This window comes from Mixophyes fleayi, chromosome 3 (genome assembly GCF_038048845.1).
Source record: "Mixophyes fleayi isolate aMixFle1 chromosome 3, aMixFle1.hap1, whole genome shotgun sequence".
NCBI lineage: Eukaryota > Metazoa > Chordata > Amphibia > Anura > Limnodynastidae > Mixophyes > Mixophyes fleayi.
In genome coordinates, this window is record NC_134404.1 from 337,035,449 (window position 1) to 337,048,217 (window position 12,769).

The following is a 12,769-nucleotide window of genomic DNA, read 5'->3' on the forward strand; positions in this document are numbered from 1 at the left end:
TGCAGGGGATACAGGGGAAGGATGTCTCATAGGGAGAGAACAGGAGAAGGTTGTCTTGTAGGGAGAGTGCGGGGGATACAGGAGGAAGATGTCTCATAGGGAGAGTGCAGGGGATACAGGAGGAGGATGTCTCATAGGGAGAGTGCGGGGGATACAGGAGAAGGATGTCTCATAGGGAGAGTGCAGGGGATACAGGAGAAGGATGTCTCATAAGGAGAGTGCAGGGGATACAGGAGGAGGATGTCTCATAGGGAGAGTGCAGGGGATACAGGAGGAGGATGTCTCAGGGAGGGTGCAGGGGATACAGGGGAAGGATGTCTCATAAGGAGAGTGCAGGGGATACAGGAGAAGGATGTCTCATAGGGAGAGTGCAGGTGATACAGGAGGAGGATGTCTCATAGGGAGAGTGCAGGGGATACAGGAGGAGGATGTCTCATAGGGAGAGTGCAGGGGATACAGGAGGAGAATGTCTCAGGGAGGGTGCAGGGGATACAGGGGAAGGATGTCTCATAGGGAGAGTGCAGGTGATACAGGAGAAGGATGTCTCATAGGGAGAGTGCAGGGGATACAGGAGAAGGATGTCTCATAGGGAGAGTGCAGGGGATACAGGAGGAGGATGTCTCATAGGGAGAGTGCAGGGGATACAGGAGGAGGATGTCTCATAGGGAGAGTGCAGGGGATACAGGAGGAGGATGTCTCATAGGGAGAGTGCAGGGGATACAGGAGGAGGATGTCTCATAGGGAGAGTGCAGGAGATACAGGAGGAGGATGTCTCATAAGGAGAGTGCAGGGGATACAGGAGGAGGATGTCTCATAGGGAGAGTGCAGGGGATACAGGAGGAGGATGTCTCATAGGGAGAGTGCAGGGGATACAGGAGGAGGATGTCTCATAGGGAGAGTGCGGGGGATACAGGAGGAGGATGTCCTATAGGGAGAGTGCAGGGGATACAGGGGAAGGATGTCTCATAGGGAGAGTGCAGGGGATACAGGAGGAGGATGTCTCATAGGGAGAGTGCAGGGGATACAGGAGGAGGATGTCTCATAGGGAGAGTGCAGGGGATACAGGGGAAGGATGTCTCATAGGGAGAGTGCAGGGGATACAGGGGAAGGATGTCTCATAGGGAGAGTGCAGGGGATACAGGGGAAGGATGTCTTATAGGGAGAGTGCAGGGGATACAGGGGAAGGATGTCTCATAAGGAGAGTGCAGGGGATACAGGGGAAGGATGTCTCATAAGGAGAGTGCAGGGGATACAGGAGGAGGTTGTCTTGTAGGGAGAGTGCAGGAGATACAGGAGGAGGATGTCTCATAGGGAGAGTGCAGGGGATACAGGAGGAGGATGTCTCATAGGGAGAGTGCAGGGGATACAGGGGAAGGATGTCTCATAGGGAGAGTGCAGGGGATACAGGGGAAGGATGTCTCATAAGGAGAGTGCAGGGGATACAGGAGGAGGTTGTCTTGTAGGGAGAGTGCAGGAGATACAGGAGGAGGATGTCTCATAGGGAGAGTGCAGGGGATACAGGAGGAGGATGTCTCATAGGGAGAGTGCAGGGGATACAGGGGAAGGATGTCTCATAGGGAGAGTGCAGGGGATACAGGAGGAGGATGTCTCATAGGGAGAGTGCAGGGGATACAGGAGGAGGATGTCTCATAGGGAGAGTGCAGGGGATACAGGAGGAGGATGTCTCATAGGGAGGGTGCAGGGTATACAGGAGGAGGATGTCTCATAGGGAGAGTGCAGGGGATACAGGGGAAGGATGTCTCATAGGGAGAGTGCAGGGGATACAGGGGAAGGATGTCTCATAGGGAGAGTGCAGGGGATACAGGAGGAGGATGTCTCATAGGGAGAGTGCAGGGGATACAGGAGGAGGATGTCTCATAGGGAGAGTGCAGGGGATACAGGGGAAGGATGTCTCATAGGGAGAGTGCAGGGGATACAGGGGAAGGATGTCTCATAGGGAGAGTGCAGGGGATACAGGGGAAGGATGTCTCATAGGGAGAGTGCAGGAGATACAGGAGGAGGATGTCTCATAGGGAGAGTGCAGGGGATACAGGGGAAGGATGTCTCATAGGGAGAGTGCAGGGGATACAGGAGGAGGATGTCTCATAGGGAGGGTGCAGGGTATACAGGAGGAGGATGTCTCATAGGGAGAGTGCAGGGGATACAGGAGGAGGATGTCTCATAGGGAGAGTGCAGGGGATACAGGGGAAGGATGTCTCATAGGGAGAGTGCAGGGGATACAGGGGAAGGATGTCTCATAGGGAGAGTGCAGGGGATACAGGAGGAGGATTTCTCAGGGAGGGTGCAGGGGATACAGGAGGAGGATGTCTCATAGGGAGAGTGCGGGGGATACAGGAGAAGACTGTACACTGTGTTAGTGATAGATGCATAGAGTGGCTAGTAATAGTAGATGTTGAGAGCGGCTAGTTATGGAGGGTTAATGAGCAGACCGGCCAGTGATGGGGTAGAGATGAAGAGAGTGGTTAATTGGTTAATGATGGATAAAGTAGTGATGGGAGATAGATGTAGAAATCGCCTACTAATGGGAGAAAAATGGAGAGAGCGGCTTGTGATGAGGGAAAGACGTAGAGAGAGCGGCTTGTGATGAGGGATAGACGTAGAGAGAGTGGCTTATGATTAGGGATAGGTGGAGAGAGTGGCTAGTGATGGCAGATATAAATATAGAGAGTGGCTAGTGAAGGATATAGAGAGAGAGTGGCTAGTGCTGATGGATTTATGGAGAGTGTAGCTACTGATGGGGGATAGATGGAAAGATTGAGTAGTGATGACGATAGATTGACAGTGTGTGGAGAGCGGCTAGTGATGACATATATATCATCACCATTTATGGAGAGTGGTTAGTAATGGGGGATACATGTAGAGAGCGGTCAGTCATGAAGGCTATATGGAGAGTTATGAGGGATATATGGAGACAGTGGCTAGTGATAGGGGATAAATGGAGAGAGTAGCTAGTGATGTGGGATAGATGGAGATAGTGGCTAGTGATAAGAGATAGAGAGAACGGCTAGTGATGAAGAATATATGTAGAGAGTGGCTAGTGATGGGGGCTATATGTCGAGAGTGGCTAGTTATGAAGAATAGATGAAGGGAAAGGCTAGTACTGAAGGATATAAGTAGAGCGTGGCTAGTGATGGGAGATAGATGGAGAGAGTGGCCAGTGATGTATAATATAGAGGGGCTAGTGATGGGGATAGATGGAGAGGATGGCTAGTGATGTACAATATATTTAGAGGGGTTACTACTGAAGAATATATGTAGAGTGTGGCTAGTGATGGGGGATAGATGGAGAGAGTGGCCAGTGATGTACAATATATTTAGAGGAACTAGTACTGAAGGATATATGCAGAGAGTGGCTAGTGCTGAAGGATAAATGGAGAGAGTAGCTAGTGCTGGTGGATGTATGGAGAGAGTGGCTAGTTATGAGGGATATATAGAATAGATAATCAATTCTATCAGGCGCTCCACTTCGGCATGCAGCCGCGTGTGTACTCTAGAATTTCCACAACTAATTCAAAATCACATAGACATATACAAAAATTGAGTACATACACTTGCGCTTCCGTTCATGCCCATAGATGTTCATAAACCAAATGTGCTATTCATAATTGGATGGTATTCCTCGCTTAGGACTCAGATGTCATCATATGAAATGTGTACATGTATGGAAAAACACAAAAAAACATACAAGACCACATAGCGTATTATGTAAACATATGATCTAATACTTTCAAGTCCACCACCAGAATGATAGTATGTGTCAGAGTCCTAAGATATGTTGTTTTTCCTCACAGCACCACACTCGTGATATCTTCTCCTCAAAGCCCCTCTCGGGTATATGCTTACATCTCCATAGAATAATTTGCGCTTTTCAAATCCAACCTCCTCTTCCTCATACAAACAAATATGGAAAATGTCTCCAGAAGAGCGATGGGGCATGGAATATATAAAAAAAGCATACGAAGACAACTTCGTGCATTACCCCAAAATACACATTTAATATCAATGGAACAAATAAAAACAATAATAAAACTGGAAAGCACACATGTGCAAACGTATCCACATAATGATATAAAAGTCCCGTACCGGATGGCAATGTGTATACAGCCTGTGAAGGGATCCACTTATAGATGGTATTGCTGCAGCTTGGGATCCAAAACACAAGCACGTGTCACACTGGTCACTCGGTCTCTGGGAAAAGCCGCCAACGCGTTTCAACCCTGTCCGTCGTGGGTCTTTTTCAAGGCATACCATTAAAACCATACAGCCGCAATTTAAATAGTCACTCCTATTATCGGGATCCGCCCATAGTCCCTCCTCCGTTGACTCTTCTTCCGGAGGAAACAGTCCTCGAGTCAGAACGAGGTCTGATGTTCCACAACTTTATTGTTCCTGAATATACCCAAACAACTTTATTGTTCATGAACATACCCAATTCTCGGACAAATTCGTGGATCCCGTGGAAGAAAAAAAATAAATAAAAACATATGATACGATCAGTATTCATCTTAGCACAGATTACACATCTGAATCACAACTTATGACTAATATGTACATACTCCCTATCCACATAGGACTAAAAAACGGGGACCAACACCCTATAGATAATCATACACAACCCATCATAGAAACCATTTAATTTCAAAGTCTGTATTAAGACCTATAGGAGACAGAGCCTGTAAATTAAATATCCACCGCATTTCTGCCCTGGCTAAATTGCCAGCCAGATCCTTATTCCTCCAAGATGTTTCTATAACCTGAATGCCCCAAAATTGTTCTATTTGCTCAGGTTTGCACATGTGTTGATTTTTAAAATGTTGAGATACTGAATGTGTTTCTACCCCTTTCTTTATATTGTAAATATGCTCTCTTAACCTTATTTTCAGGGGGCGGGTGGTCTTCCCCACATAAATTTTACCGCAACTACATCTCATTAAATAAATGACATTTCTTGTGTTGCATGTTATAAACTGATTAATTGAAAATTTATGTCCATTGATCTCCAGCTCCGTTGTCTTAGTACTGGAAGACTTGCATGTCCTACATGCTACACATGACCCACACCTATGGAAGCCCACTGTTCTAATTGACTTCCTGGTTTCTTCCTCTAAACAGCTTCTTACCACCTTATCTCTAATATTGGGGGCCTTCTTATACACGAAAACAGGTTTATCAGGGATCACTCCACCAATGGTCTCATCCATTTTTAAAAGGCCCCAACTTTTCCTAAAAATCTTTTCCATATGACCATGGTCATCGGAAAATTCAGATACAAAGGCCCATTCAAACTTCTTAGTCTCTTTACTTTCCCTCTTTTTGTCTATAATCAAGGTTTCTCTGTCTAATTGAAGGGCAATCTCTTCAGCTTTAGCCAAACTCTCCATACTATAACCCTTCTTTACAAAGGACTCCTTCATTACACTAATTTGCTCCTTACAGATGGCCTTCTCGGAACAATTTCTCCTCAATCTTGTCATCTGTCCTAATGGGATATTATCTAACCACTTAGAGTGGTGATTACTATCCCTTTGAATATAATTCCAAGTATCCGTTGGTTTCCTATAGGACATCGTCTGTATCAGATCATTCTCCACATATACAGTGACATCCAGAAAATTTACCTTTGAATTACTGATCTCAAATGTCAAATCAATATTAACCTTATTGTTATTCAAATGATTACAGAAGTTTCTGAGTTCTTCCTCAGGCCCCCTCCATATAAAAAAGATGTCATCAATGTATCGGTACCAGGACACCACAAGAGGCAAAAAGGGGGGTAAGAAGAGGAAGGGGAAAAGAGGAAAAAAGATTGGGGTGGTCAGTGACACGGGGAATGATCCCTCAGTTTGTGACCCGGAAAGTTCTACCTCATCTAAGGTTATTAATTTGAGTTCTGTTCCTCTGACGAAGGAAGAACTGTCAGTCCTGGAAAGGGGCTTGAAATTTGCACCTACACACAGGATGGACAAATTCAATATGTTTGTAGATCTGCAAAAATTCATAAGAAAAATTACTATCAAAAAGTTTTTTATGATGAAAGGACAACAAAGTGGGGAGGAAGATGTGGTGGAAGTGGATACCAATCATAGATTTAAGAAGAAATCTACTTTCTTCCCTTCATACATCAAAGGGAACTTTATTGATTCCTTTAATAAGATCGTGACAGAGGAAATCAAAAAAGTTAGAAGAAGAAAAAATTGGGGTGGCTCTAATCAACAGAATTTAACTTTTAGGGAACGGAAAGCTTTGGAGAATCTTAGAAAGAACAAACAAGTGGTTATTAAGCCTGCCGATAAGGGAGGGTCGGTAGTGGTCATGGATGTTGAGTATTACGTCCGGGAGATTCTTGAACAGTTAAATTCAGGATCTACCTACAAAAAATTAAAGAATGACCCTACAGAATCTATCATTAAGGAATTGAGGGAATTGATAGTTAAGTACGTGGAAGAGGGTGTCTTGGATAGTGACATCATTGATTTTGTGATTATTCCATTCCCTAGAACACCGGTGTTTTACACTTTGCCGAAGGTTCATAAGAACTTACAGGAACCCCCAGGTAGACCGATAGTCTCGGGGACAGGTTCAGTTACGGTAAACTTATCCCTAATTATCGATCATTATCTACAGCCCTTAGCTCAGAGGTCCAAATCATATTTAAAGGACACGAAGAGTTTCTTACAAAAGATATCCCAAATCAAATGGCAATCAGATATGATATTTGTGACAGCGGACGTTAAGTCCTTGTACACTGTCATTTTACATGACTTGGGGTTAGCGGCGATATCAAAGGCATTAGAAACATCAGAATATACAGAGGGCCTTAGGAAGTTTTTGATTGAAGGGATACATTTTATCCTCACACATAGTTATTTTCGTTTTAAAGACCATTTTTATGCTCAATGTGTCGGTACTGCCATGGGCACCAGGTTTGCCCCCAGTTACGCGAACATCTTCATGGCCCAGTGGGAGGATTCTTGCGTATGGACGGGCCATGATTTTGGGGCAGGCCTGGTGTCCTGGTACCGATACATTGATGACATCTTTTTTATATGGAGGGGGCCTGAGGAAGAACTCAGAAACTTCTGTAATCATTTGAATAACAATAAGGTTAATATTGATTTGACATTTGAGATCAGTAATTCAAAGGTAAATTTTCTGGATGTCACTGTATATGTGGAGAATGATCTGATACAGACGATGTCCTATAGGAAACCAACGGATACTTGGAATTATATTCAAAGGGATAGTAATCACCACTCTAAGTGGTTAGATAATATCCCATTAGGACAGATGACAAGATTGAGGAGAAATTGTTCCGAGAAGGCCATCTGTAAGGAGCAAATTAGTGTAATGAAGGAGTCCTTTGTAAAGAAGGGTTATAGTATGGAGAGTTTGGCTAAAGCTGAAGAGATTGCCCTTCAATTAGACAGAGAAACCTTGATTATAGACAAAAAGAGGGAAAGTAAAGAGACTAAGAAGTTTGAATGGGCCTTTGTATCTGAATTTTCCGATGACCATGGTCATATGGAAAAGATTTTTAGGAAAAGTTGGGGCCTTTTAAAAATGGATGAGACCATTGGTGGAGTGATCCCTGATAAACCTGTTTTCGTGTATAAGAAGGCCCCCAATATTAGAGATAAGGTGGTAAGAAGCTGTTTAGAGGAAGAAACCAGGAAGTCAATTAGAACAGTGGGCTTCCATAGGTGTGGGTCATGTGTAGCATGTAGGACATGCAAGTCTTCCAGTACTAAGACAACGGAGCTGGAGATCAATGGACATAAATTTTCAATTAATCAGTTTATAACATGCAACACAAGAAATGTCATTTATTTAATGAGATGTAGTTGCGGTAAAATTTATGTGGGGAAGACCACCCGCCCCCTGAAAATAAGGTTAAGAGAGCATATTTACAATATAAAGAAAGGGGTAGAAACACATTCAGTATCTCAACATTTTAAAAATCAACACATGTGCAAACCTGAGCAAATAGAACAATTTTGGGGCATTCAGGTTATAGAAACATCTTGGAGGAATAAGGATCTGGCTGGCAATTTAGCCAGGGCAGAAATGCGGTGGATATTTAATTTACAGGCTCTGTCTCCTATAGGTCTTAATACAGACTTTGAAATTAAATGGTTTCTATGATGGGTTGTGTATGATTATCTATAGGGTGTTGGTCCCCGTTTTTTAGTCCTATGTGGATAGGGAGTATGTACATATTAGTCATAAGTTGTGATTCAGATGTGTAATCTGTGCTAAGATGAATACTGATCGTATCATATGTTTTTATTTATTTTTTTTCTTCCACGGGATCCACGAATTTGTCCGAGAATTGGGTATGTTCATGAACAATAAAGTTGTTTGGGTATATTCAGGAACAATAAAGTTGTGGAACATCAGACCTCGTTCTGACTCGAGGACTGTTTCCTCCGGAAGAAGAGTCAACGGAGGAGGGACTATGGGCGGATCCCGATAATAGGAGTGACTATTTAAATTGCGGCTGTATGGTTTTAATGGTATGCCTTGAAAAAGACCCACGACGGACAGGGTTGAAACGCGTTGGCGGCTTTTCCCAGAGACCGAGTGACCAGTGTGACACGTGCTTGTGTTTTGGATCCCAAGCTGCAGCAATACCATCTATAAGTGGATCCCTTCACAGGCTGTATACACATTGCCATCCGGTACGGGACTTTTATATCATTATGTGGATACGTTTGCACATGTGTGCTTTCCAGTTTTATTATTGTTTTTATTTGTTCCATTGATATTAAATGTGTATTTTGGGGTAATGCACGAAGTTGTCTTCGTATGCTTTTTTTATATATTCCATGCCCCATCGCTCTTCTGGAGACATTTTCCATATTTGTTTGTATGAGGAAGAGGAGGTTGGATTTGAAAAGCGCAAATTATTCTATGGAGATGTAAGCATATACCCGAGAGGGGCTTTGAGGAGAAGATATCACGAGTGTGGTGCTGTGAGGAAAAACAACATATCTTAGGACTCTGACACATACTATCATTCTGGTGGTGGACTTGAAAGTATTAGATCATATGTTTACATAATACGCTATGTGGTCTTGTATGTTTTTTTGTGTTTTTCCATACATGTACACATTTCATATGATGACATCTGAGTCCTAAGCGAGGAATACCATCCAATTATGAATAGCACATTTGGTTTATGAACATCTATGGGCATGAACGGAAGCGCAAGTGTATGTACTCAATTTTTGTATATAGTTATGAGGGATATATGTAGAGAGTGATTAGTGATGGGGATAGATGGAGAGAGTGACTAGTGCAGATAGAGATAGTGGCTAGTAATGGATATATGTAGACAGTGGCTAGTGATGGGAAATAGATTGAGAGTCTGACTAGTGATGAGGAATATATGTAGAGAGTGATGGGGGATAGATTGAAAGAGTGACTTGTGATGGGGGATAGATATAGAGAGAGTGGCTAGTGATGAAGATTATATGAAGAGAGAGGCTAGTCCTGGGGGATAGATGGAGAGAGTGGCCAGTGATGTATAGTATATTTAGGGGGGCTAGTGATGGGGGATAGATGGAGAGAGTGGCTAGTGATGAAGATTATATGAAGAGAGAGGCTAGTCCTGGGGGATAGATGGAGAGAGTGGCCAGTGATGTATAGTATATTTAGGGGGGCTAGTGATGGGGGATAGATGGAGAGAGTGGCTAGTGATGAAGATTATATGAAGAGAGAGGCTAGTCCTGGGGGATAGATGGAGAGAGTGGCCAGTGATGTATAGTATATTTAGGGGGGCTAGTGATGGGGGATAGATGGAGAGAGTGGCTAGTGATGAAGATTATATGAAGAGAGAGGCTAGTGATGGGGGATAGATGGAGAGGATGGCTAGTGATGTATAATATATTTAGAGGGGCTACCACTGAAGGATATATGTAGATAGTGGCTAGTGATGGGGATAGATGGAGAGGGTGGCTAGTGATGTATAATATATTTAGAGTGGCTAGTGATGGGGGATAGATGGAGAGAGTGGTTAGTTGTGAGGGATAGAGAGAGCGAATAGTGATCAGGGATATACAATATGTAGAGAGCGACTAGGGTTGTGGAATATATGTAGAGAGAGGCTTGTTATGTGGGATAGATGGTGAGAGTGGCTAGTGATGTACAATATATTTAGAGGGGCTAATACTGAAGGATAAATTTAGAGAGTGGCTAGTGCTGGTGGATTTATGGAGAGACTGACTAGTTATGAGGGATATATGTAGAGAGTGATTATTGATGGGGGATAGATGGATAGAGTGGCCAGTGATGAGGGATATATGTAGAGAGTGGCTAGTTATGAGGACTAGATGAAGGGAACGGCTAGTACTGAAGGATATATGTAGAGAGTGGCTAGTGATGGGGGATAGATGGAGAGAGTGGCTAGTTATAAGGACTAGATGAAGGGAACGGCTAGTACTGAAGGATATAAGTAGAGAGTAGCTAGTGATGGGGATAGATGAAGAGAGTGGCTAGAGAAGTACAATATATTTAGAGGGGCTAGTTCTGAATGATATGTAGAGAGTGGCTAGTGATGGGGGATAGATGGAGAGGGTGGCTAGTTATGAGGACTAGATGAAGGGAACGGCTAGTACTGAAGGATATAAGTAGAGAGTGGCTAGTGATGGGGATAGATGGAGAGGGTGGCTAGTTATGAGGACTAGATGAAGGGAGTGGGTAGTACTGAAGGATATAAGTAGAGAGTTGCTAGTGATGGGGATAGATGGAGAGGGTGGCTAGTTATGAGGACTAGATGAAGGGAGTGGCTAGTACTGAAGGATATAAGTAGAGAGTGGCTAGTGATGGGGATAGATGAAGAGAGTGGCTAGAGATGTACAATATATTTAGAGGGGCTAGTTCTGGATTATATGTAGAGAGTGGCTAGTGATGGGGGATAGATGGAGATTGTGTAATATGTTCTGTAATGTGCATAAAGGAATTATCACTGTCTGAGAAATGTCCCCCCCAATACCCGTTCACACATTAAATTGACGAGTACCCCTCACACGATACCCAGCAGTGGTCTCCACAGATCTGTGCCCACCAGTAAAAGTGCCAACACTGTGCCCTCCGCTCATTATATCACCCATGTGGTGCCCACAGAATGTACTTGTGCCCTTCCCCAGGTTAAGGAACTATGGGAAGAGTCATGTGACCGTATATCCTGGTCAGGATCCCTGACAGCAGAAAATAAAAACGTCCCCACATCTCCATCCTAACTGACCACTAACACCTTCCCCTAGTGCAGCATTTTCTTTTGTCATCAAAATACTTTGAAACCTCCTTCACGTCCTCAATAACTCAAGGCCGTAAGAAGTTACCGCATTAACTGTATTTCAGTTGCCACAATTTTATATTGGTTTATATGCACATATCAAATCACTTCAGCGATGAAATGTGTGAGATGGAGCCAAGAGCGCCCCATCTCAGTAGCGGCTGAGATCTGATTATTGCCACCACTAATGTTGGGTGAGATCACTCTAAGATCTGATTATTGCCACCTCCAAAGTTCATTCAGGCTGTTTTGAACAACTAAAATGGCTCTGCAGACAGCAGCTTCTCCACACATAGGATTGTCAGTCTGCACCGTGCACAGATGCAGACCCCAATGCCCTCATCCTGTTCTGCAGAATTGTGCTCCCCTCCATGTAGTAACGCACAGCCTATGTGTGTCTGAATCCAGGTATATCTGCACAGTAATAGGACCAGCTGCATAGACTACAAACAATCAGCGCCCCTAGTGGTTGCTGAGAAAAATTCATGTTAACACATCATCATCACCATTTATTTATATAGTGCCACTGATTCCGCCGCGCTGTACAGAGAACTCACTCACATCAGTCCCTACCCCATTGGGGCTTACAGTCTATATTCCCTAACACATACATACACACACGCACACATGGGTCAATTTGATAGCAGCCAATTAACCTACCAGTATGTTTTTGGAGTGTGGGAGGAAACCAGAGCACCCGGAGGACACAGATAAGTCCATTTGCTTGTCTTTAATAAGCAACAATTTAGATGTTTCATCTCTACAGAACACAATCTTTGTTTCACATAAAATAATGTCCCTTTATTATTTGTGTGCTCTATACTCATTGGTTGCCCAGCACAAAAACAAGACAGAAAATTAAAATATATCAGTTGTGACCTGGGAATATACAGTAGATACTCTTCTTCTGTTACTTCCTTTATTTTATTTTTCCTTAATGAGTAAAACACTGGTATAGTGTGCTGGGACTTATAGTTCCACAGTAACTGGAGAGCCACAATCATCCAGCTGTCTAACTGGTAACTACAGTGCAATATTATGTAACATGCAATAACTACATGTACCACATGGGTGCATAAGCAGCCTGGTATTGGCCCCATCTTCAGCTGTTTAACCATTAAAAGAAACATTTTATATAAATCTGATCCACTGTTCAACCAAGTTAAATAACTCTCTTAAGGTACGTCCAGACGTAGGCATTTTTATCCCTTCCAGGGAATCGGTCCTGATTTTCAACACATGTCTCTGGGTTGTCGAGAACCTGTCTGACAATTACACATGTAACATTATATAACAATTAGTTTTACTAAACCATAGGCAGGACATGAGAGTCACACCTATGTAATACGTCATGGATTGGACAAAAACTGCCCAACAGAACATACCAGAATTGTGACCAATATTCTCAGTGTTATATTAGTGTCAGTGACCAAAGATGTAGGAATGACTTTA